This window comes from Wyeomyia smithii, chromosome 2 (assembly GCF_029784165.1).
Source record: "Wyeomyia smithii strain HCP4-BCI-WySm-NY-G18 chromosome 2, ASM2978416v1, whole genome shotgun sequence".
Lineage (NCBI taxonomy): Eukaryota > Metazoa > Arthropoda > Insecta > Diptera > Culicidae > Wyeomyia > Wyeomyia smithii.
This window is the reverse complement of record NC_073695.1, coordinates 127,754,710-127,782,124: the sequence shown is the minus strand read 5'-3', so window position 1 is coordinate 127,782,124 and position 27,415 is coordinate 127,754,710. Positions and strand designations below refer to the sequence as shown.

The following is a 27,415-nucleotide window of genomic DNA, read 5'->3' as shown; positions in this document are numbered from 1 at the left end:
GTGTTCATCCTCTCTTCTACAAACTCCAGCCGAATTGAATGTTCGGAGTATCAATAGCAGGTGGTGAACTAGAGGGTTTTCATATTCTTCTGTTGAGAATTCATTCGAAATTGTTGAGGCCTGGTTGTGTCCTGTCTCGCGTCGCCCTCTGTGAGTGTTATGGGGGTTACGTTGGCACCAACCAATGAATATTGTGCATAAAAGATGCTATAAATGTTTCTTGTTTCTTTGTTTTTTAATTGTTTGTTAATTTTCAACTGGACCGGACTAGACCGGAATCCGGACCCAACTTTTCGTTCCTATGTCGAACACTAATCCAGAAATATGTCTTTTGGAAGTAAATGTCCTCAACTACAGATTCCTCAGACCTTGGCCGATTTCTGATCTTGATGATTTCTTGGCCGATTTCTGATCTTGAGGAAACATTCGCTTTAGGAATGGTTCTCTTATCTATGCCCATGATTAAAAACCTGAAATACGTTGAAACAAAATAAAATCAGACAATTTCTCATCAACAATGCAACTTAAGGAACCGGGTAACTCTAAAAAAAGATTAAATTTAGTTAAAAATATAACCTAGAAAAACGTCCCAAAACGTTTGAACTTTGACTGAATGGTGGTGGAACTAGTAATGAACAATCAAGGTCATGTTAGAAAATTTACCGTAGTCGTTAGCATTACTTTTTGAAAAAGTTCTAAACATTACGCTTTCTGTCGACTGTTTTTTTATCTACATAGGAGTTATTTATTTTTATTATTTAGATTTCGTCTCTGAATCGGCACCAAGAACAAAACAGAAACCGATATTAGAAATCACCACGGACCGTGGATCCAACATACAGCTTCCGTGTAATGTACAAGGAATTCCCCAACCTGTGTTTACGTAAGTATATTGGAATGACTACATTATATTATAATAACCATTAATAAGGCCGTTACAAATGCTATTTTTATTTTATGTCACCCCCCCCCCCCTTCAAAAATCTTGAATATTGGAAGGGGAAGAAATAAAAAGCTCAAACCGTTTTGTTCATTTTATTGGTTTTCAGACTGCATAAATGCTTTATTTAGCAACAAACAAGTCCAGTGATAATAATAAAGTGGTATTTTTCAACATTTTTTTGAGTGCAAGTTACAAACGTCATAACTAGGGATACCATCTGGTCGAAGTTAGAAATCAAGACATTTTTTCTGGGCACAATTTGACTAAGTTATTCTATTCTTCGAAGTATGAGCAAATATAACACGTAATCACAGACAGATGTCCAAGCAAGAACAACATTGATCGAAAATTCTGTGTAAATTTTTAAAGAGAATTGCGTTTCAAATAACTTGTACACTAGTGCCGTCTGGTGACCTTATCGTTACAATTCATTTTTTTCGCTGGTGCACGAGGCTGGCGTCACTGGTAGCGCTATCTAGTTACGAATTGCTACTACAAAAAACTTTACACAAGTTTGGAACTCAGCTTGGACGTCTGTCTGCGACGTAATATTTGATTCACTCAGTTTGTTTTTTTTTTTTACGCGGGGAAACGTATCTCGCCGAAAAACGAGTTAATAAAAAAATCCGCGTATAAAAACGCGTAATTTAAAAATCCTTCGATTTAAAAATCCGCGTGAAAAAACCGTTAATTCGAAAAACCGTACAGAAAAATACCCAGTAAATAACAGAAGGGTTGTGTGCAAAGCCACGACCGCAAGGTTGAAGTAGAATACTTTTACAAGAAAGATAACCCGGCTGCTTGCGTGTCAGTCATTCTTTCTACACAGTACCAAAAAATTAAATTTACAACTAATACAAATGAAAGCACATAACGATTTCTAGCACATAAAGTGAAAAACATATACAATTTCACACCGTTAATAATGCACAATACAGAATCATTTTAAACCATGTAAATTTGTACGTTAATTGATTGAACTTAAAGCTTCGAATATAAATATGCATGCAAATTCACAATATATTCATTCACTTTGCATGTGAATATAATGCCAACGCTCCATTTATGTGCATTTAAAGTAATGTAAATTTTTTTTACTGTGTAGTAAATAAACGTTGACTAATCAGATCAATCGAGTTTTGCGCTTCAACAAGGATTGATCATTTTCAATAATATAGTAAGTTGCTTGTCATGGTTGGGGCTTGACAATTTTTAAATTTCGAGATGAAATTTTTTCGGATGTCGTGTTCATGACTGAAGGAAAAGATAATTCAGTACGTTTTGAGACACGGAGATGAAGTAAAATTTTTAACTTTTACAAATTTTTTAAATGTGAATTAACTCATTAGAAAATATTAACTCTTCAATGAAGTTTTTATTTCATCCTGAAAAGGACAATTTGTTGTTCATTTTAGTATCGGATAAGATGCCAATCACATCTTTGCGTTATCACTGACAGTGTGTATAAACTATTCCTTGTGATAAAATGAACAGTGAAAAGCTGATTTAACACTCAAAACTAGACGGCTCACGTGTTGTCAAAATGAGTCAACTTTTCATTGAATGCATTTACTATTGCCCACACACAGAGACTGCATTTCACTAAAGTGCCTCACTGCATCAGCCGCTATCGATGCTGAGATCCGCTGCAACTAGTTTGCTATCCATAGCCATGTCACAGTTACGGCCGCTATACGCTATCATTGGTGTCCACTGTCCCTGCATCAGCTGGACCATCTGCTATCGTTGCTGGAATCCGCTGCAACTAGTGCGCTATCCATTGCTACGCTACAGCTGTTGCCGCTTTCCGCCATCGCTGATATCCACTGCACTGCTAGTGCTGCTGCTAAGGGAGAACGACTGCAGTTGTCGCTGTCTAGAACTATTGTTAGCGGCTTCGGCTGAAACAGGCTCTTATATAGGCCAAATAGCTTGTTTTAAATTATAAGGTCTATGATTCTGTCGACCGTGCTTGGTAAGCAATCATATAAAGACCAATCAGAGGTCGAATTTTTCGTTTTGACAAGACTTGACTATTTTCAATAGTACAATAGTGTGAATAATAAAATTGCAAGTATCTTTTTTTGAGAAGAATCTTAGAAGGATTTCCAATCTATTGCTGCAAGAACGAAGGAAATCCATCGAATACTAACCGATTTATTAGCATTTGAAATTGGACATATTTTTCACTTTCTTCGGTTTTAGATTTTCATTCCACACCTCTATGTAGCCGAACTTCCTGAGAGAAGTATTCTACTTCAAAAATCTGAGTGTATCTCTGACGATCCGCTTTCATCAAACCACTTTGAATTATTACGCGTTAAGCATAGTTTACAGTTCCAAGCGAAGTAAAAAAATTGACAAGTGAAAAAGCGTAAATTTTCGTTTGCGAAATCTGTCGTGAAAACCCGTTTGTGGAATACGCAGGTATTTCACCAGCCTGCAGTTTACAGTTTAAGTGGAGCGAAATTCACGAGTTTACACTCCGAGCGAAGTGAAAATTGGCTGCAACTGACACAATATAAACGCACGCAAGTTTTCGCTTGCAGCTGCTTTTTTCACTAGCGTTTGCATGCGTGAAAAAAGTAAACCCAAGTGAAAAGGATGAGATCCACAACCTTCGATTTCGCTGGATCGAATTTGTTTACCAAGCGAAGTGAAATTTTTGCAGGTTGCATTTTGCACGAGCGTAAAAAATGAACATTTTGTATGAGATTTTCACTTCGCTTGGAACTCTAAATAGGGCTTTAGTAGATACTTTAAAAATTCAACACACGTAAACTGTTTCAACTGTTTCAAAAATGAACATTTTGTATGAGATTTTCACTTCGCTTGGAACTCTAAATAGGGCTTTAGTAGATACTTTAAAAATTCAACACACGTAAACTGTTTCAACTTAAGCCCTGTTTAGAGTTCCAAGCGAAGTGAAAATCTCATACAAAATGTTCATTTTTTCACGCTCATGAAAAACGCAAGTTATCGATATTTCACTTCGCTTAGAACTGTAAACAAACTCCATCCAGCGAAATCAAAGGTTGTGGATCGCATCTTTTTCACTTGGGCTTGTTTTTTTCACGCATGCACACACTCGTGAAAAAAAAAAGTAGGTAGCGAAATCTTGACATTTCAGCGCGTTCATATCCTGTCAGTTTCGACCAATTTTCACTTCGCTCGAAGTGTAAGCTCGTGAATTTCGCTTCACATGAACTGTAAACTGCAGGCCGGTGAAATACTTGTGTGTTCCACAACCGGGTTTTCACGACAGATTTCGCTAGCGAAAATTTAAATTTTTCACTTCGCTTTTAACTGTAAAGCCCTATTTAGAGTTCCAAGCGAAGTGAAAATCTCATACAAAATTTTAATTTTTTCACGCTCGTGAAAAATGCAACCTGCAAAAATTTCACTTCGCTTAGAACTGTAAACAAATTCGATCCAGCGAAATTGAAGGTTGTGGATTTCATCTTTTTCACTTGGGTTTACTTTTTTCACGCATGCAAACGCTAGTGAAAAAAGCTGCAGCAAGCGAAAACTTACGTGCATTTATATTCTGTCAGTTGCAGCCAATTTTCACTTCGCTCGGAGTGTAAACTCGTGAATTTCGCTTTACTTAAACTGTAAACTGCAGGCTGGTGAAATACTTGCGTGTTCCACAAACGGGTTTTCACGACGAATTTCGCAAGCGAAAATCTACGCTTTTTCACTTGTCAAATTTTTCACTTCGCTTGGAACTGTAAACTATGCTTAAACTATGCTTTAAACTTAACAAATGCCAGATGCTTAATGGTAACGGTCAACGCGTGAGAGATTCGTCTTATTACTCTATTGAGATTCAACCAATGAAATATTTCGATCGCAATGAGCGTTACCACCTGGAATCGAAAACACTTATTGAGCAATTTTGAAAAATTCTGCTTATTGCCACACAACAAAGTTCAATATCTCAAGAAAATCAGGACAAATGCAAAAATATAAAAAATAAATCAGGACACCCAAATAGGACTTCAAAATCAGGACATGTCCTGCTAAATCAGGACGGACGGTATCCCTACGTATAGGTGAACTTACGAGGTTATTAATATCATTACAATATGTCTCAAATATGTATAAAATATATCAACATATGGAATTGGTTCAATATGAAATCCACTTTTTTTTTATTTTTGTCTATGAAACGATGCGCTCTGTGACATGACAATCATAAGACAAATTTTGCCTGATATATTCGAAACATATTTTTTCAAATGTAACTTGTATGTGTGTGTACCCGTACATGTTTGTATGTGTGAGTTTATGTTCGTATGCGTGTGAATGTTTAGTTTAAAATATTTGGTATAATTGTGCTGTTGGCTACCCAATTTTATTATTTAGAGTAAACTATAAATCCAGTAGAAATTATCATGATGTAATTTTATTTCGGAAATTTGAAGTTTTTTGACAAATTTATTTCAACAAATAATAAAGTGCTAACGAGAAAGACTAGGTTTCAGCGCTAGGTGGATTGATTCGTGTTTTGCCTTTCTCCTAGAAAGGTATAGCAATCACTTGCAAAACCGAAAGTATAAAAGTGCTCCAAAGGGCTGAATGGCATATATCACTCGACTCAGCTCGACGAGCTGAGCATTTTCTGTATGTGTGTGTGCATGTGTGTGTGAATATGCAGATCTTTATTCTCACCCACTTTTCTCGGAGATGGCTGGACCAATTTTTATAAAATTAATAGCAAATGAAAGGTCTTATTGTCTCATAAGACCTTATTCAATTTTATTGTAATCGGATTTTTAGTTTAGAGGTTATGTATCAAAATGTAAAAATCATGAAACATCATTATCTCAAAAACTACACAACGGATTCGATCAAAATTGATTTCAAATGAACGGGCTACTTGAAAACCCCTTAACTTTTGAATTTTATAAAGATTGGACATGTGGTTCAAAAGTTATGAAAAGAAACGTGTTCTTAAGACTGTTTAATCTCACTCATGTTTCTCAGAGATGGCTGAACCGATTTTCATAAAATCAGTGTCAAATGGAAGGTCTAGTTGGACCCAATTGACTTATTTTGCAATCGGACGTTGCCTGTTATATTTAAAAATGTGAAATCTAGGTTAGGTCACACAGCCACCTACTGTTGCAACAAGGCACGCTGCAGCAAGTGCGGAGGCAGTCATGCTGAGACCACTTGCAGTGAGGATACTGAAAAGTGCCTTTACTGCGAGGGAACTCGGCATGACCTTTCGGCATATCCCGCGTACAAACAGCGCGAGGAAAAAATTAAGCGTTCCCTCAAGGAACGATCAAAGCGCTCTTTTGCAGAAATGCTTAAGAGGGCTGAGCCACCCTCAACAGGAAACATCTTTTCCTTTTTGCCAACCGATGGGGTACATCTGACGATCCCGTCGAAGGGTGTTCTTATGCCTTGCCAGAGGGATCTAGGAAGAGGAGAATGATCAACTCTCCTAAACTCTCTCGCGAAGGCCGCAAGATAACCTCCTCCTACCTCCTGGTTTTCAGAACTTATTATCAAATCAGGAATACCCACCGCTTCCTGGAGCACCAAAAACCTCCCGTGTGCCCACTTCTCGACCAGAGAATACAAAATAATCAGGGTTCTTGAAATTCTCTGATATTGTGGACTGGATATTTAAAACTTTCGACTTTCCAGATCCTCTTAAAAGTTTTCTTCTTGCCCTTATCCCTACAGTAAAAACGTTTTTGAAGCAACTTGCTGTAACTTGGCCCCTCATTTCAGCTATCATATCTTTCGATGACTAATACGTCGAAAGAGGTTAGGAATTTGATCACTGTATTACAGTGGAACTGCAGAAGTATCATCCCCAAATTCGATTTGTTTTCTCATTTAATAAACACATGTAATTGTGACGCTTTTGCGCTCTGTGAAACTTTCCTTAATTCAAACGATCAACCCAATTTTCACGATTTTAACATAATCCGGCGAGACCGAGACTCACACGGTGGAGGGGTACTTTTAGGGATCAAAAAGTGCTATTCCTTCTTCAGAATCGACCTCCCCTCGTTCTCGAACATCGAAGTCGTTGCCGTTCAAACGAGTATGAATGGAAAAGAACTTTGCCTTGCTTCGGTATATATCCCTCCATCTGTGCGGATTGAACAGAGGCAACTTTCCCACATAGCAGAATTGCTTCCCGCACCTTTTTTGATAATGGGAGATTTTAACTCTCACTGTTCTCAATGGGGGTCGCTGTACGACGACAACCGATCTTCTCTGATTTGTAACTTGATCGATGACTTTGATATGGCACTTTTAAACACTGGGGAAGTGACACGCGTACCTAATCCTCCAGCACGTGGAAGCGTGCTTGACCTATCCCTCTGCTCGACATCACTAGCGTTAGATTGCCAGTGGAAAGTAATTAATGATCCCCACGGTAGTGATCATCTACCAATCGTTATCTCAATCGCTAATGGTTCAACCCCACCGGATCCAATCAATATTGCATTCGACCTCACACGTAATATTGATTTGAAGTGTTATGAGACCATAATATCGGAAACCATCGAGTCTTACGAAGAACTTCCTCCGGAGGAAGAATACGCGTACCTTTCTGGCTTGATCATCGACGCCGCGCCTCGAGCTCAGCCGAAACCGATACCCGGGGTAACGATTAGACGGCGTCCTTCCACCAAGTGGTGGGACAAAGAGTGTTCTGACCTATACGCGCAAAGGTCTTCGGTGTACTTGGCCTTTCGGGAGTACGGCACTGTCGATCTGCTCAAAAAGTACGAGGTAATGGACAGGCACATGAAGTGCTTAATGGAAGCGAAAAAACGCGGATACTGGCGGCGGTTTGTAAACGCGTTGTCGAGGGAAACAGCGATGAGCACTCTTTGGGATACCGCCAGGCGCGTGCGGAACCGTGACGTTTCGAATGAAAGTGAGGAGTATTCAGATCGCTGGATACTCGATTTTGCCAAAAAGGTCTGTCCAGACTCTGTACCGGAACAGAAGACCTTTCGCGACGCGTCCCTAGTAACTACGGAAGAGCCTCCATTTTCGATGTTGGAATTCTCAATGGCTCTCCTCTCGTGCAACAATAAAGCTCCAGGGTTGGATAGGATCAAATTCAACCTGTTGAAGAATCTACCCGATTTTGCAAAAAGACGCTTGCTGAGCTTGTTCAACCAGTTTCTTGAGCTAAACTTTGTTCCGCACGACTGGAGAGAGGTTAAAGTTATTGCTATCCAAAAACCCGGAAAACCCGTCTCTGATCACAATTCCTATAGGCCGATAGCTATGCTCTCCTGCCTCCGGAAATTAATGGAGAAAATGATCCTCATTCGGTTGGATAAATGGGTCGAATCAAATGGTTTGCTGTCAGATACTCAATTTGGCTTTCGCCGGGGTAAAGGGACGAACGATTGCCTAGCGTTGCTTTCTACTGAAAATCAACTCGCCTTTGCTCGAAAAGAGCAAATTGCTTCTGCATTCTTGGACATTAAGGGGGCTTTTGATTCTGTCTTAGTAGAAGTTCTGACCGAGAAACTTCATTCGCAGGGACTTTGAATAATTTTTTACACAATTTGTTGTCAGAAAAACATATGTATTTCTCGCATGGTAGTTCGACAACTTCCCGAATTAGCTACATGGGTCTTCCCCAGGGCTCATGTTTAAGCCCTCTCTTATATATTTTTTACGTCAATGACATCGATGAATGTCTTGCAAATTCATGCACGCTAAGGCAACTTGCAGACGATAGCGTTGTCTCCATTACTGGAAGCGAGGCTAACGATCTGCAAGGACCATTGCAAGATACCTTAGACAATTTGTCTGGATGGGCTCTTAAGCTGGGTATCGAATTCTCTTCGGAGAAAACTGAGCTGGTCGTTTTTTCTAGGAGGCATAACCCAGCTCAGCTGCAGCTCCTGCTAACGGGTAAAACGATCAGTCAGGTTTTAGTTGCTAAATATCTCGGGGTCTAGTTTGACTCTAAATGCACCTGGGACTGTCATATTAGGTATCTGACACGAAAATGCCAACAGAGGATTAATTTTCTTCGTACTATTACCGGAACCTGGTGGGGTGCCCACCCAAGAGACCTTCTAAGGTTATACCGAATAACGATATTGTCAGTTCTTGAGTACGGTTGTTTCTGCTTTCGCTCCGCCGCGAAGACGCACATTATAAAATTAAAGGGAATACAATATCGAGCGGGGGCCTAGTGTGGTTGGTAACGTCTCCGCCAACCACGCTCGACGCCTGGGTTCGAATCCCACCGCCGACATAGGTGTCGATGGTTGTGAGGTGGCGTGATCCACTCACAACCAACCCAACTGGTCCAGATTCAATCCTAGCCGACACCGGGAGATTTTCTGAGGCGAAAAATCTCTGGGATCACGCCTTCCATCGCATGAGGCAGTAAAGCCGTTGGCGCCGGTCTGTTAATAAACGGGTCGTGAGTTAGGGTCCTGGGTGTGGAGTCGCCTCCCTGGGCGTCGGTGATTGGCCACAACAGTGGCGGAACTAGACCGACGGAAAATAAGCGAGAATAAAAAAAAAAGAATACAATATCGCTGTTTGCGTATTGCCCTGGGCTGCATGCAGTCGACCCATACGATTATAGCGCTAGAGCTCTACCAGGACCTGTGATCACTTAGAAATGAAACACACGAAGTCCTGTACGCGAACATTCGATTCGCGGAATCACCTCTTTAGGATGATAGATAAAGATGATTGATTTTATTAAGTTACAATTTTGCTTAAATTTTAACCTGTGTAACTCAGAGCGGAGAGACTCTTCTCCTCCGACCTGAGTTATCGCCTATCTAGCGGTTCTATTCTAACCTATAGTATTTATTACTCTGTTTCGTTTTCGAGTTGAATTTTAGTACATATTATTATACCACGGGCGTTTAAGAGCGTGGGCATCGGAGCACGTGCGAGAGCGTACGGTATTTGTTCGCGCGCTAATTGTAAGTATCCGAGAGCGCGCAAGCTCTCGGTACCGTGCACAACCGTGAGCGCCTAAGGGTAACCGTGAGTGACGCTGTGCCTCCGGCTTCTGTTTTGCTTATAGTTAAATTGAAAAGGTAAACATTGTGTGGCTTGCTCGTAAGGATATTTACATTTCGTAAGCCACCGATCGTTCGACGCTTTATAACTAGGACGCGTGGTTATTGATTTTCAACGACTCATAATAAGGATGTTTTGTTCTGTTCGGTTGAGTTTATAATACAAAAATGCCTTGATGTCGTTCTGTTCAGCCAACAATTCATAATAAGGAATGCTCTAGAATGCTATGTTATTGCAAGGTGTTTCCTGCGAGTTAAGTGAACTCTGTGGCAAGCTAATGCTCTAGTTCATGTTAAAATTGTTTTGATTCTCTACAGTATTGAGTAAGCTCGGCAGCAAACTATGGTTTCTAGCCTGAATTCTGATGCATCGTGACGGAGCATTGGGTAATCTTCGCGGGGTGTGACGTCACATCTCCCCACTCTCCCGAGGTGGTTGTTATCGCGATGAGATAACGGCCTAATGCCTAGTTATGTTGGCTTTGTTTTTGGTGCGTCTTATTTACCTAATATTTTCTTCTTTTTTTTCCTTTAATGTTCTGTACAACATATTACATACACTTATTCGGCCACCTATATCTCACATCGGCTGCGTGCTGGTGCTCGCTGCTTGGTTGCCGTATTTGGACCTGGGGGGGAGTGTCCGGCGGTGGAGGCATTCGTCGCCTGGTGATGTCGTCATTGATGTAGTCGGTCGAATACCCGGAGCGCCGTGCGCGCCGTCATAGTGGAGGCTCGCCCGGTCCGCCGCGTTCGAGTTTGTGTTTGTGTGAATTCCTTCTTTGGCGGGGGTTCCGCCCTGCGCCTGCCGCGTTTGCTTTCCCACTTGCGCACTCTCCATACTGCGCATGCAGCTGGGTGCCTGGTTGATGCTATTTTACGTTGGGTTGCCCCTGCTATATTATTACGGGACTCAATAACTTTAGGTAATCCTTACTTGGCGTAAATTCAAAGCTTGGCCGGTCAACTCTTTGGGGCAGTAGGGTGTCAGCTGATTTCGTTGGCTTGACCTACTTTTGTCTCGGGGTGATGTACCTTGCATTGTTTTGCTTGCAATGTTTCCACTTGTTTTTTTTTCCGTTTGTTTGATGTGTAATGCAAACATGAATTTTTGCAATCCAAATGGGGTCGGCCAGGAAATTGTCCCCTTGATTTCCATTGGTGATTTTACTTCGATTGGCAATCTCCCCATGAAGTTTTCTTAGGAAGTTTTCTAATGCGTAACTGATGCTGTCTCGATTAGTCTGAGCTAAACCAGATCGATAACTGATGTCTGGTTAGCTCTCGCCCATTTTTTCTTGTGTTGTCTGGGATCTGTGTTGAATTGGCGGCTTCGCCGCGTTCGCGATTCCTCCTTGGTCTAGAAACTGGAGGCTGGTGGTTGTTCTCTCCTCGATACTGCTCGAAATACCTCGCCCGCCATCGACTCCCACCATTCGTTCTCCCCTTAGCGCCAACTGCTGTCTTCTGGCGACTCGGTGGCATCTTCTCGTAGTCTGTAGAGTCCGCAATCGTTATTTCGCTCATCTCGTCGTTCGGCTGCTTGGTGTCTTTTTTATCTTACGTGCTAACCCTGCTAAGCAAGTGGTGCATATATTTTTTGCTATCATTTCATCAATTCTTTTTTTGTTTTGGTAATTTTTTCCACTTGCTGTCTAAAATTATTTCACTCGCGTACGGGCTTCTTACCATCTATTCTCTTTTCTACGCTTCTACTTATAATCTATGCCCGTATTATTTTTTTCTTTCGGTTAATATACTTTCAATTCTCTTCCCCTACTAAAGTATACACTATTTTTGTGTGTATATTTTGTTCATCTGATTTTACAAAAAAATAATATTTAAATGTGCATTCTTTCTTTTATTTCGTTTCACTTTTAACTTTGATATATGATGTTTTACCAGATTAAACATCATGTTGACACATATCAATCCGATTCATCTTTAACAGGATTTTTACTTTCTATGTTGAAATATTAGTTTAACTTGTCTTTTGAATAACTTTTTTTTCAATTTGATGAAAAATCATAAATGTTTTGCTTGTTTGTTACCTTTTGGTTACATATTTTTCCATCCTCTAGCTTTTATTTGGATATAATCTTTCATTTTCCTTAAAACATTTTCACTAAAATATATCTGTTTCACACATTCTTTCATCTCTCTATCTTCGTTTCATCATGTTCTCATCGAACAAACCGCATCGGTTAAATCTCTTCCTTTTCTTTGTCAGGTATTCTCTGTCTGTTTCATAAATAAATCTTTTCGTTGTAAACAATCGCGTCGGTTAAATATTCATTTTATTACCTCTGTCTTCATATATCTCCTATCATCGACTTTTTCAAAAACTCTCGATACTCTCTTGACTTCTTTGTTTTCCATTAAGGTTTTTTTCTCTTTTATCTTTCGCTTCATAAATAAATCAATGACAATGTCTCTTCGCTTTCTCGTCTGTTTTATTTTTTTGATCTCTTGTATCTCTTCTAAAATCTGAACCCTTTCAACTCTTAAATCGTCCCCTGCCACTGTTATACTTACATTACTTCACCTTAGTATGCAGTTTCCTGCATAATACCTCTCCCCTTTCCGTCCGAAGGTGCGACCGCCCGCTTAAGAGATTCCTGAAAGATAAGAAGGTTAGGCAATAAACGAAAACTCGCACACTCAATCATCTTGGGCCGGTTATTCCCTTGTTTTCCTTTCACTCAATTTGCACTCCCGCCAATCTTTCTGGGTAACCACCCCCGTTGTCTACATTCGCTCGTCCTTAACTAAAATTAGAATAGTCTGCATCTCCTAAGGTCAGCAGTCTCCTTGTCCGGTAGGTTTAGCCTTCTTGTCCAAAGTCTCTCCTAGTTCTATTGTTTTCCGTCATTTAAATTATCTCCATCACACAAAATTCCCTAGTACATCATCAATCGATTTTCTGCTTCTATTTCTTATTGGGCCATTAGCTATTTTGAATTATTCAAACCTCGTTTTCATGAGGTCTTTTGTTCACTGTATAATTTTTCTCCTTTCTTTTTTCCATTACAACCTTCCAGGTCATCCTAGTCCTTTAAATTCCCCAAGTTTTCTATTTATTTAACTGTTACCGGCAGGGTTCCTTGTCCCTCACGCCTTCATTCGTATTTAAATTTTTCCAACTGTGTTATGCCATTTGAATCGCTCTTTCGGCGACTTTTCGTATTTCTTCACGCCATTTCCTTCTTTAAACCTTGTCACGCCTTTTGATTCCTGTCATTGAAAGGCTCTTGATATTTTCGGCGACTTTGTCTATTTCTTCACGCCTTAACTTCAGTATACTTTTTTCCGTTTGGTTCTGCCTATTGACTCCCGTCAATAAAATCATTCATCTTTCTCGGCGACTTTTTCTATTTCTTCACGCCTTTATATTTTATTTTCCTCTTTAATTTTTTATTCATCGTATTTTTCCCCGCAGGTATAATATATTATCATGTTTTCCCATTCATTTATAATTTTGGCCTCGAACTTACGTAGCTTTTGGTCGGCTCTTGTTAACGCGATTCTGTACTGTTGTTTGTTGGGCTCATCATCAGCCGTAAGATTTCTTTGTATTTACCTGTCCGTTTTTCGTCACGGGATTTTGTGTTTGAATATATCTTGTGATATATTAGACTCAGCATGCGTTACTTCGTGTTTTCCTTCGAATTACTTAAAAAAAAAGTAGGAGGTTGTATCCAAGACACGACCGAATAAATGACGTAGAACTACATACACTATTAACAAATGCATTGAGTGTTTCATTACCCTAGTAACACAACTGGTTTTATCAAAGTTTCATAGCGCTTTTTTTGGCTGTATTGAGCGCTATAAAACTTTGATAAAACCAATATTTTTACTTGGGTAATGAGTTATAATGTCTACTAATGAAGGGTTGTGAATTTCGTGAACCGGATTCAGCAGTTAGCAGAACGTGCCGAGTTAAAAACCATACACAGCACATACAGTGTGGTCCCCGTGGCTCTGTGGTTAGCGATGTCGGTCGGCTAGCTCTTCAACACGGTTGTGATATCGGGTTCGATTCCCGATCGAGTCGAGGATTTTTTCGAGCTGGAAATTTTCTCGACTCAGCACTGGGGCACGGTGTATCGTTGTACTCATCCTACACATACAAAATGTGCCGAAAACAATATCGATAACGAATTCTCTCAACTAAAATCGAGTTGATCGAGACCACTATTAGCCCCCAGGCTAAGCGTGCGATATTGTTGCTGTTACACACACACAAATCATACCATATCATAGACACACACATCATACCATATCATACAGACGCATACACATCATATCATATCATAGAGACACACACACATCATATCATATCATACACACACATCATACTATATCATCATACCATACACACATCATACCATATCATACACACAGCAAGCAAGCGACCAATCAGAGGACGTTATTTTTATTTCAACGTGCCTTGACAATTTTCAATAGTGCAATAGTTCGTAGATTCAAACATTTTTCTGCATTTGAGCAGATGCATGTATAATATTCCAATCGATTGCTGCAAGAATGAAGAAAATCGGTTGAAAACCAACCGACCTATAAGCATTTGAAAAGGGACAAATTTCGTCCCAGTTTTTCAGTTTGCATCCCTGTGTGGTATGCTAAAGTAAAACGTAGTTCTACGTCAAAAATAATATTGCGTTATTTCATCATTATCAATATTTATTATTATAATTATTATTATAAATATTTATTTAATTCCACTTTTGTTTACTTAAAAATTCAATATAATAATCATAAAAGAGCTTAACTGCAAAAGTTAACAAACACTGTTAGAATTATCATTTACTAAACTAGTGCAGCAGAACAAACTCCCACTAGTTCTGTTAACATTTAAAGTTACTCCCTCAATCCAATATTGAAGATGATACTGCAAGATCAGCCCTAATGTGTACGCCAAGATCTCTTCATTCATAAATATATTGAAACAGTATATTTATTGTTTATTAAAAATTGAAAAATTCTGTAGGTCCATATCTCTTCAGAACCATACGATTGCATTACATATATTCCAAAAAATATATTCCATATATTTTTTTGTATGTATTTCATACGACTTAAATCCAAACCACAATATGCCTTTTTGTTTAAGGTTATCGATATTATTAAGGTTAACACAGTTGAACGCAATCAAATCAATGTGCCAAACCTGACATTAATTTATGGTATGCCATTCGTAGATTACAAAAAGCTAACACTACACTCTCCCACTGATATTAAACGTCACCATTTTTTACTTTAACAAAGATGCGGAAATGAAGTGATTTTTCAGATTCGATTTTTTTTTTGGTTCTTCCAAGTATAAGTACACAAAAGTATTCGATAAAAGTTGATGCTTTATAAAAATTGTTAAATTCCTCCTACCTCGAGTAGAAGGCCCTTCACCGGCGTCCCAACCAGTGGTTGAACTCGCTTCACCGCCGTCTGCTGCCGCTCTGGCTCGCAGGGACCGAGAACGCTCAGTACTGGTTCTTGGTTTCTTCGACGCACTTCCCCCTTGCAGGTTCTTCGCGCGTTTCCGAGCATCACGCTAGTTTTTGGTGTTCTTATACTTTGACATCTTACTTCACTACTATACTTCTGATTGATTTCTCAATAAAGGCTGAGAGTCTATCGTACGAGAATAATACAACACTACAAAGTAATACTGCACTACTTGGAGTAAAAGACAATTTTCACATTTTGTGCCGTGCTGTGTACGAATTTTATGTCTGTGGTCGGGAACCTTCACGTGGTTATGGGAAATCCCAAATCCATCAACCCATTTATCTATTATCCCATCATTTCAACTAAGCAATATCCCAAATCGTCACCATGGCATAAATCCCCATAGTATTCACAATATTTTTTGTTTTTTTTTGTCTTGAAAAAAGCATTTTACTGTTCAAAATCGGTTGCTGATCGCAACCTTTGTGCTGCCCCAACAGTGGGGAAGTTGAGATACACGGACAACATGCACTGTGGAAGCTATTTCACCTTCTGTAAATTAGACGGCCGCGACAGATGTAACTGCTAGAATCCGCACAGAATACTTGCTTACGTTGTCGAAAATTATTAACTTTCAATGACTTGTTTATTTGCCTTGAAAAAAGGCATTTTGCTGTTCAAAATTGGATTTGGTGATGACGATCTTTATGCTGCCCCAACAGTGGGGGAATGATGGCAGTCTGGCGAGGCACGCTGAGAAGAACCGCGCTGCTACTGGGACATGGTGACCAACCACAGCGCAAGTGGTTTATTTAATTTGAAGGCAGCCACAGGCGCAACCCGCTGTTACTTTTGAGTGCTGTATCTGCTTCTACTGCTGTCAACGTTGTGGACGGTCCGGTCCATCCAGCTCACCTTCTGACTAGTGATGGGAAATATCTCCCAAAACGTACATCGATAACAATCGATAATTCCGGGGGTTTTATCGATATTATCGATAAGTATCGATAATTTGACAGCTAACGTTTGCGGTAAAAAAAAATTTTTTCAGATGATGAAAAAAAAAACTATTTCAGATGGTGATGAAAAAAAAAACTATGACAGATAAATAAGTTGGATGAATTTCCCATGCAAGGTTATCATGTTAGCTTTCTCGCAAAAAAAATATTACGTCCTTGCGTGCGGCCTTCCGGCAGTTAACCGTAACATTTGCCATGGCGGACGAAAACATGCGTGTAGCCATGTTTTTAAGCTCTTTCTTCGTTTTTTTTTTATTAATTCCTCCCTGCTAGTCGTTGCCATCCAGGGTGAGACAGGTCTAGTCGTCCATCACTACTGCCACGTCGCGATTCGCCGGGAAAATCGACTTGACCATCTTATTCAACCGCTGTCGCTGCGTCATTGCCTGCAGCTCCGAGACCAGTGGTCGGGACTGCAGCTTCTTGTATGCATGTCCATGTTCTCCAGATACTTTTTCACTGTTTTAGAGCATGCATCAACCTCTCGGCCAAGTGCACGCAGCGATTTAGCCACTTTTCCCTCGGTCTTCCTCTTCAGCATCCTTTTGGTTATCAGCAAGCTTCTTGTCACTCAGGGTCGTTGGCCGACCAGAACCGGGTTTTCTTTCGATGCTCTGATCATTGTCCAATAGTGTCAAAATGTTGTAGATGCCAGAACCGGCATACCCGGTGTCCACAAAGTGCCGCACGATGTCTGTTTTTGACGCCATTTTGAAACCCATGAAATCGGCAATTTTTGTCCTTTTTTTACCGCAAACGTTATTGCGGTTATAGTAACGGCCCAAACAGATTGGATACGTTTGCGTTGCGTTGGCGTCAATTTGACAGTAAATGTATGGGCTAACTGTCAAATTGCCGCAAACGCAGCCGCAGTGGCGTAGCGTAACCGGGTGACACCCGGCGCGGAAAATTTGGCACCCCCCATTTCCCATGGGTGTCACCCCCGCCAGGTTGCAGTGAAATCATTTTGTTACCCAAAATTGTGAGAGATATCACGTTCGTTTTCGATTTAACTAAATCTACCGATTTTTGAAAAAATGGTTGCGATTATTTTCTTAAAAGTAAATTTATATAATTTTCGGAATTTCACAGTGACCTCCACCTAATTGATAGTTAATCTCACGGATATCACCCTTTTGAAGGTGACACGTATGAAAATTTTCCTCATGGGTGTTACCCCCTGAAGGGTGACACCCGGGGCGGACCGCCCCCGCCGCCCCCACCACGCTACGCCAGTGCGCAGCCGCAACGTATCCATTATGTTAAGGCCTTGAATGACAAATCTTACGATACTGCGAATGATAATTTCAAACTTTCATTTTACTGGAAAACTGTCCTAGATTCCTAGTATAACTTGAGAACTGGACGTGACCAAGGGTCACTGGAAATGTTTCAGATTTCCGGAGTGTGTGCCAAAGTGTACAATTTTGCAACGCGTAGACCTTTTTTGACATTCTGTTTCACATAGGTTTATATGTTGTCAATACATCAAAATTTATTTCAGGTTCATTGGTAGCCAAAGATTGAAAATTCGCCAAGGAATCATCGAGGTATGAATTTATTAAGCATGGGTGTTGATTTTGGTGGTTTTTTCACTGTTGGGTACTAATTTTCTTTGAGCTTGCAGCACTCTAGCAGAATTCAATCGAACATTGTGGGTGTGTAGGTCTTATTAAACCAAGCAACTTTGCAAACTTGCGTTTGAAAATTTATCTGGATTAACATTTAAAAAGGTCAGATTGAAAGTTGAGACCATGATAATTGTTAGTCAAAATTTCGATCATCATGTGACAAATTTCAGGAACTCATTGCTGAAAATTGCACTCTTCAGGATGGGGTAAGTTCATCGAAGCAGTCCCAATTGTTTGCATGCTTTGGTTGGAAAAAAAATTCAAAAATAAATGTTAACATGTGTACCGTTTTTTGAACCCGTTTGTCCCGTTTTTATCCCGAGAAAATCTGGTCAGCCTACTTCAAAAATATAAAAAAATTAGTTTGAGATCCTGCTCTGAAAAACTATAATTTTAAAAACAAAAAATGATTTTAGAAAATATCGGTGATCTCAGATTTTTTTAAATGAAGTATTTTAGATAGACAATTTAGTTGCCTAAAACGTTCTATGCGTTGCAAAAATGTACACTTTGACACACACTCTTGAAATCCGAAACATTTTCGGTGTAGGATGGTCACACCAAGTTCCCAAGTAATACTAATATAATACTGTTTGCCAGTGGAATGAAACTGGTTATCAAAATTGATTCATTTTTCGTAAATATCTGGCCATTTAAAATTCGAGAGAATTTTTTTTATCTCAATTATTTTTTCCACCCCCTGTATAAATCAGGATACTTTTTTTGGCGCAACAATTTCGTTGGTTTGGATTTTTAGTGGAACTAAAAATTGTTTGTTGGGTAACAGATACTTTAAACTTAAACAGTTCCAAGTTAAACTAAACAATTACCAGAGAATTACCAATAGACTGCCGCTATGCATGTCCATCATATTATAAGAGTTGGCAAGCCAAAGCAAATGCATTTTATTACAATTTCGTGTCGTTGCTTTTTATGAGATGGTGCGAAAAGTTTGGATATTTTTTTAAAGTTCTCCAGTACTGAGTTGTCGAATTCATCTGTTCATAGGAAACTAAAAACTATAAATACCTTTTTAGTTACCATTATTTCTCAGAAACTCAGTGACATCCGGGGCGAACCTTTACACTACCCCCAACAATGCTAAATCTTGTCGAATAGCAACAAATACCCAGCGGCAAAAGCAACTCCTGGGGAAGGGTAGGTGAGGTCTCCTTCTTTTGGGTCTCCTCCAGTAACCAGCCGCACTGACTTGTGCTCACCCTTATAATATCGATAATTATCGTTAACGTCAAAAAATTAACGATAATATCGATGTCAAGCACTTATCGGTATAATCGATAAGTATCGATAAGTTTCCCATCACTACTTCTGACTAATGAATGTAGCTAGTTTTCCCAGAAACACTCTCTTATAGCCGAAGGGTGCTACGTAATAGGCCCTTCTTTTCAGTTGTTTAATTCCCTAATATTCTTTAGACGAATTATTCCACAATTCGCATTCGATATTTGTTTCCAGCGAATAAACACCGATGGTGCTCTCACACACGCAACGGTTTTATTCATTTATTTATTTCGTCAATCATAGTAGACTACATCTTAAAAACTATTGCTAACATCACAAATATAGTTATGTAATTCTAGTGTTCAATATTTTTCTAAGAGCATTTCGTGACATCGTTAAATCAATAACTTCACAATATTTATTGTAAAGACTCATCATACTATTAACTGGCCCGGCCATGGCATATTCTGTTCTATAAGAATTTAATACGAAAATTTTTCGCGTTCTTAATGAGCGTGTAGGAGCATAAAAGTTGAGTTTTCCAAGCAGATTTTCCGAGCTTATGCGTTGTGAAACTAAGTCGTTGACAAGAGTTACCGAAGCAATTTCTCTTCTTTTTTCAAGCGTTTCTATATTAATAAGCATGCAACGCGATTCATAACAAGGGAGAGGAAATGAATTCCAACCTAGTTTTCTTAGTGCATATAACAAAAACTGTTTTTGTACGGATTCGATTCTATTGGAATGGTCGTCTTGATAAGGCGACCAAACAACACTACAGTATTCTAAGATAGATCTAACATATGTAACAAAGAGAGTTTTTATAGTGTACGGGTCTACGAAATGATAACTGAACCTTTTTATAAAACTTAGCATACTGTTGGCTCTATTGATGATCGTATTGTAGTGATCAATGAATGTTAACTTAGAATCCATAATTACTCCTAAATCTCTAATTTAATAACACCTTTCTACAACTTGATGTGCAAGAGTGCAACTGGCATGTTCAGGATTTCTTTTCCTTGTGTAGGATATAATATTACATTTTTTTACGTTGAGATCAAGAAGACTTTTTTTACACCAAATGTAGAAAATGTCAACCTCTTGTTGGAATTGTTGGATGTCTGATTTGTGTTTTATTTCCATGTACAGTTTCATGTCATCGGCATATATCAACACTTTGAGACGATTCAACACAAGGGTAACGTCATTAACAAATAAAATGAAGAGCAAAGGGCCTAAATGGGAGCCTTGTGGAACTCCAGATGTCACTTTTACTGGTACAGAAAGGTGTCCCTTAAACCTAACCGTTTGTGTCCTGTTCGTCAAATAAGATTCAATCCATTTAAGTAGGCCTGACTCAAATCCCAGTTTTTTTAATTTGAACATAAGCATGGAAATATCTACTCTGTCAAAAGCTTTACTAAAATCCGTGTATAGAGTTTCCACGAAGTTGCCTCTGTCCATAGACGCAAGAGAGAAATCAACAAATTCAAGTAAGTTGGTAGCCGTAGACCTCCCTTTGTAAAAACCATGTTGGTTACACGTTATGCGATTCTTTACCTGATTAAATATTTTTTGATTTACGATAGCTTCAAAAAGTTTAGGAATACATGATATTATTGCAATGCCACGATAATTTTTGATGTCAGATCTCTTACCTGACTTGAAAATCGGTATAAGAAAAGATTTTTTCCAGACTGATGGAAACTGTCCGGACGTAAGGGATAAAAAAAGCGTCCAGTTCTTTTAGTGTTGCGAGGATTTCTTGAACAGTTATTTGCTTAATAGATACGTTATTTATTTGCTCATGCAAGTGCGAGAAATACTCAAAGTCCCTGACTTCGTCGCTATTTTTATAAACGGTTTGAAAAAAACTCGCAAACTTGTTGCAGATTTGCTTTAAGTCAGTACTGGCAAAGTCTTCATATTGCATGCGAGAAGGGAAGTTATTAGACTTCATTTTATCGTTTGCAAATTTAAAAAACTGTTTTGGGTCTGATTTAATGTTATTTTCCACCCTTGTGTTGTAGTTCTCATACGCAATAGATATTTTAGTATTCAGTTCATCACAAATGTTCAAATATTTGTCCAAATTTCTTTGGTCTTTAAGTTTTTTGTGAGTTTTATGAGCTTTTTGTTTCCTATTCTTTAAATTTTTGATTTCTCTGGTGAACCAAATGGGATCTTTTGAGCTAACCGTTTTCTTTTTTGATTTTGGTACAGTTGAGTCTAAAACACTATACAGTGATGATAAAAAATTATCAACCGCTTTGTTCATATCTATTTCATTTTTTAGAAGTGATTGCCAGTCGATGTCAGTTAATTTACGATTGATTAGTTCAAAGTTTACTTTAGTGAAGTCATATTTATATTCAGGCTCATGATCAGAGGGTCGTGATCTCTCGGTATCAATCATTAGCGAGTACTCAATTGCAGTATAAAATTTTTAATTTTTCCATAGGGGATATTCTGCTTTGTCAACACTAAAATCTTCCGTGCAATTGGTGAATAAAAAGTCTAAAAACAGTTTTGCTCATTCCGGATTGAGTTTACCTGATTTAATCCAAGTTGACTAAAACCGTCAAAAATAAATTGCAGAGTTTCGTTTTCTCCTACTACAGGAAGTAAAAGCGATTCATTATCATCGTTTACAATAAAATCAGCATCATTTTGATTGAAATCTCCATATATATGAATTTTTGAGTTAGTGTGGGACTCATCATTCACTAATTCTACCGTCCTTAAAAATTTTTCATATGATTGCTTTTTAGCGAAGTGGGGTGGAAAGTAAACAGATACGAAAATATGAATTTCACCCTTCAACAGAACTTTAACCCAGACATCTTCAAATTCGGCATGTTTCTGGGTTATGATTTGCTCAGAATCATGCTGAACCCCAACAGCTACAAGCACTCCTCCACCTGATTTCTTATCAGATAGTGATAAATCACGATCGCTCCTGAACAATAGAATCCATAATTACTCCTAAATCTCTAATTTGATAACACCTTTCTACAACTTGATGTGCAAGAGTGCAACTGGCATGTTCAGGATTTCTTTTCCTTGTGTAGGATATAATATTACATTTTTTTACGTTGAGATCAAGAAGACTTTTTTTACACCAAATGTAGAAAATGTCAACCTCTTGTTGGAATTGTTGGATGTCTGATTTGTGTTTTATTTCCATGTACAGTTTCATGTCATCGGCATATATCAATACTTTGAGACGATTCAACACAAGGGTAACGTCATTAACAAATAAAATGAAGAGCAAAGGGCCTAAATGGGAGCCTTGTGGAACTCCAGATGTCACTTTTACTGGTACAGAAAGGTGTCCCTTAAACCTAACCGTTTGTGTCCTGTTCGTCAAATAAGATTCAATCCATTTAAGTAGGCCTGACTCAAATCCCAGTTTTTTTTAATTTGAACATAAGCATTCATTATCATCGTTTACAATTCTGTTATTAATGTGATTAATTTTGAGTGCACTGCGCATCCTGTTGAAATTCTGAGCATAAATCAAAACTTCATTGACTACTGGCGTTGTTTTTTCTTTCTCTGAGCGTCACTGATTTTGAGAACACGAATGCTTACAATAACATCCATCACACGGGAAACTTGCTGATCTAAAATTATTGTTATTGTTATAGTTGTGGCTGCCAGCCAAATGGTAAGGACACGATACAGCTGAAGAGGTCGCGGGAGTCGTTAAGTTGAGCGGGCTCGTTGAAACGGTAGGCATGAAAGATGATTGTGACTCATTTTTCGCTGGGTACGGATTAAGTATTTCGCCTCGTTGAAAAGAGATATGCTGGAGATTAGGTGGGGGTCGAGAAAATTTATCCTTCGCTGCAGCAAGAAGCACACGGTCTGGTGGTAGTTGGTTGTAGTAGCTGTTGTTAAGATTCCTATTAAGATTGAGGTAACGATTCGGGATTTGATTGTTGTTATTATTGATGCTGTTATTGTTGTTGTTGGAGTTGTTAATGTTGCGGTTGTTGTAGATGTTATTATTGCGATTGAAGTTATTATTGTTGCGGTTCTGGTGGTTGTTGTTGCTGCGGTTGTTGTAGATGTTATTGTTGTGATTGTAGTTGTTATTGTTGCGGTTCTGGTGGTTGTTATTGCTGCGGTGGTTGTAGATGTTATTGTTGCGATTGTAATTGTCATTGTTGCTCAGGTGGTTGTTATTGTTGCGGTTGTTGTAATTGTTACCATTGCGGTTGTTGTTGTTAGTATTGTTGTTGTAAGCCTGTTGTCGTCGATTCCTCCTTCTTCTGGCTGCATCTGCATTCTTCAACTGTACCAAACGACGCCTTTTACGTTCATCATAATCTGTCCAATCCGCTTTCCAAACTTTTTTTGAACCTAGAAACCGCCAACCTGAATTATTGGCATTATCCAAATTAAGTTCTGTTGCCAAACTTGGAAGTGAAACAGGTGAAGCTATTGGGGGAGCGGCAACACTCGCTGACTTAGATCTTAGTTCTTCGATGCAGGATGACAGAGTTTTAAGTTCATCTACAATGTTTATCTCTAACGGATTGGTTTGTATTGAACAGCTGGTTGCTGTTTCTACAAACAGCTGTCCTAACTGAGAAAGTTCGTTATTTATGCTGGTCAGCGATTCCGTTAATTCGCTCCGAAGTTCGTTCCGAAGTTCGTTCTTGAATTCCGAAAAAGCAATGTTAACGAGCTGCGTCAGGTGATTTTTAAGTGTAGGCATAACACCAGCCACACTGTTGGCTTTGATGTTTGGCGTTAGCGCTTGGTTTATTTGTATAAGTGACTTGTCGATACCCTCTAGAGTTTCTGAAATTGTGCTTGGTTGTTCGAGTTGGGTCACAAGTCGATGAATCACCTCTGTATTATCATCAATCAATTTCGTCAGCTTGTTCTGCTGTTTGGTCAACGTGTTCAATTCAAACGATGCCGTTACTAAAAGTTGGCAGGAATCACAGCACGGTAGCAGAAATGCAGTTGGATCTACGGCTGGTTTATCTTGTTTGTCTTGTTTGTCTTTTTTAAGGATACGCAGAGAACTTCTGCTTTTAGCAACTACTTCGGGGGGGGGGCACGATACTCTCACACAGGAGGCATGGAATTTTCGATTACACCCTCCAACACACGACCAGAACACTTCGGCACCGGAGTCTTTCGCGCAGACTTCGCAAATTTGATTCATTTTTACCGACACAAAAACACAACAAGCAAAATGAAAACTAAGCGAAAAACAATAATTTGATTTAAATTCGCGCGTGGATAGGAGCTAACAACAAACACGTCCAACTTGGTTGACGACTGACGACTTCACCCGTATTTTATTGCGGTTTGTAACAGCAAGCGATTTCGTTTGCTCGTTGTTGCGTGTTGCATCATGTTGCAACTTGGCAGCTGGGAGACGACGAAATTCTGTTGATGCTGATTGATAGAATCGACTTTATATCAGTACTGCATATTCGAATTACTGCCTTTGTGAATGCGTTCTAACAGGGCAGTTTGTTATTCAAAATCGGTTATGTTGATCGCAGCCTTTGTGTTGTCCCAACAGTGGGGGTAAACTAAAACTAAATAAACTACAACAGAATTTGATTGCTAGGATCCCGCGAAGAATGTTTGCTTGTGTTAATGCTAGGAAATTTTCACCCTTCAATTACTTGTTTATTTGCCTTGAAAAAAGGCATTTTGCTGTTCAAAATCGGTTGCTGATCGCAACCTTTGTGCCCCAACAGTGGGGGAGTTAAGATACACGGACAACATGCACTGTGGAAGCTATTTCACCTTCTGTAAATTAGACGGCCGCGACAGATGTAACTGCTGGAATCCGCACAGAATGCTTGCTTACGTTGTCAAAAATTATTAACTTTCAATGACTTGTTTATTTGCCTTGAAAAAAGGCATTTTGCTGTTCAAAATTGGATTTGGTGATGACGATCTTCTTGCTGCCCTAACACGGGGGAATAATGGCAGTCTAGCGACACACGCTGAGGAGAACCGCGCTGCTCCTGAGACGTGGTGACCAACCACAGGGCTAGTGCTGCTGCTAAGGAAGGACGACTGCTGTTGACAACTTGTCGCTGTCCAGAACTATTATGAGCGGCTTCGGCTGAAACAGGCTCTTATATAAGCCAAACAGCATGTTTTCAATTGCAAGGTATATGATTCTGTCGACCGTGCTTGGGAAGCAATCATATAACGACCAATCAGAGGACGTAATTTTCGTTTAAACAAGGCTTTACAATTATCTATAGTACAATAGTTTGCATAATCAATCAACAATTTTCTACATTTGGGTGGATGCGTGTATAATTTCCCAAACAATTACTGCATAAATGAAGGAAATCGGTTGAAAACAAACCGATTTATAGGCATTTAAAAAGGGACATATTTCGTCCCCTTCTCGTTAATAGTTTTCCTATTTACATCCCCATGTGGTAGGCCAAAGAAAAACGTAGTTCTACGTCAAAATACAGCCCGTCACCCTGAGGTGCTCAGGTGCCTGCGCTGTCGTAACTTATAACATCCAATATCGTATTCCAACTCAAGTTCATATAATCAGTCATAATAACGTTTAAGTCGGTTATTATGAACTTTCTTTAAACGATTCCCATTTTTGATTACCGTGGTCATTTCACTTGGAAATTCAACTACTTTATAAGGTCCTCTCCACATATTCTGAAGCTTTTGACCTGGTCCCGTCGGGACTGATTTCACTAAAACTAAATCGCCATACATGGGCTGCCATTCATTTGCCTTTCTATCATAAACTTGCTTGCGCTTTTCTTTTGAATCCTTTAGGTTGGCCTTCGCGTTTGCGTGGAGGTCAAAAAATATTTTCTTCATCTCTTGTGTATATGTTTCATATGTCAAATTGTCCACTCCATTCCGCTTGTAAATGGAGGTCGGAATGCGTGCTGTACGTCCATTCAATAATTCGAAAGGGGTGTACCCCGTTGATGAGTTTACTGAAGTATTATACTCAAACGTGAAAAATGGAAGTAATTTATCCCACGTGTGCGGTTTTCCGCCAATAAATTGCCTTAGGTAAGTTTTTAACTCACGATTTGATCTCTCCGCCAAGTTAGCCTGTGGCTGATATGGGCTAGTGGTAATTTTCTTGATCTTCAAAATCTTGCACACATCTTTCATTAGTGCGCTCAGAAAATTTGCACCATTATCCGTTACTAGTTCTAACGGTGCCCCAAATTTGCATATATAGTTTTCCACAAAAGTTTCAGCTACTGTGTAGCTCTCTTGATTCGGCATTGGTGCCGCGATCAAGTATCTAGTCAAATCGTCTTGCATGACTAATCCATATTTGTTCCCGCTGTCAGACTCGGGTAACACAACTATATCCATGTAAAGTTTATCAAATGGTTCCGAAGCAGTTATCGTAATCTGCATTGGAATCCTGTTGGACTTACAAATTTTGTTCTTCTGGCAGGACTCACACTGCCGCACATAATTCTCAATATCTCGTTTCATAGTGGCCCACGTAAATAGTGTGCCAATCCTCTGACGAATTCGTCGTGCTCCAACATGCCCTCCTAAGGGTGCATCGTGAAATTCTTTCAAAATTGTTTCTATCTGATCCGGCGCAACCAACGTACGCTCGCTATCAGCATTATATAGTATAATTTGCTTCTTTAGCTTACCCGCTATAAATTGAATCATTTGTAAAATCTCCCGTTGTTTGATTTTTCTAAATGATATTAAATGAATTACCCCAGCAGCTTTCACAGCCGCGGGACTCCTATTGAAACTTTCTAAAAACAGTGAAAAGAATTTCCGGCAGTCGATTAATGAATTTTCGCTGCCGTCTAATATAAAACCGCCTACCTTCTTGTCTTTTAATTTGAGTACACCATCCTCTACGTATTCTTTCAGTCCTTGTGACAGCTGATACAGTGTCTGAAGTTCTCTGTATGCCGTCCGACTGTTTCAAATGACAAGACGAGCTCCGATATTTCTCTCATCCAATATTCTCTTCGAGACTTCCACCGTCTCGTTTGGTATCAGGCCATCTGATAATGCCTGGGAAAAATCATCAGACGAAATCTT

At 39.2% G+C, this 27,415-nt stretch overlaps 1 pseudogene; it reads right to left on the bottom strand.

Annotated features, from left to right (window-relative positions):
* The window catches only part of LOC129719882 (putative uncharacterized protein DDB_G0286901), a 30,333-nt pseudogene extending 3,494 nt beyond the window's left edge, over positions 1-26,839 (bottom strand).
* Between the last annotated feature and the right edge of the window lie 576 nt (positions 26,840-27,415).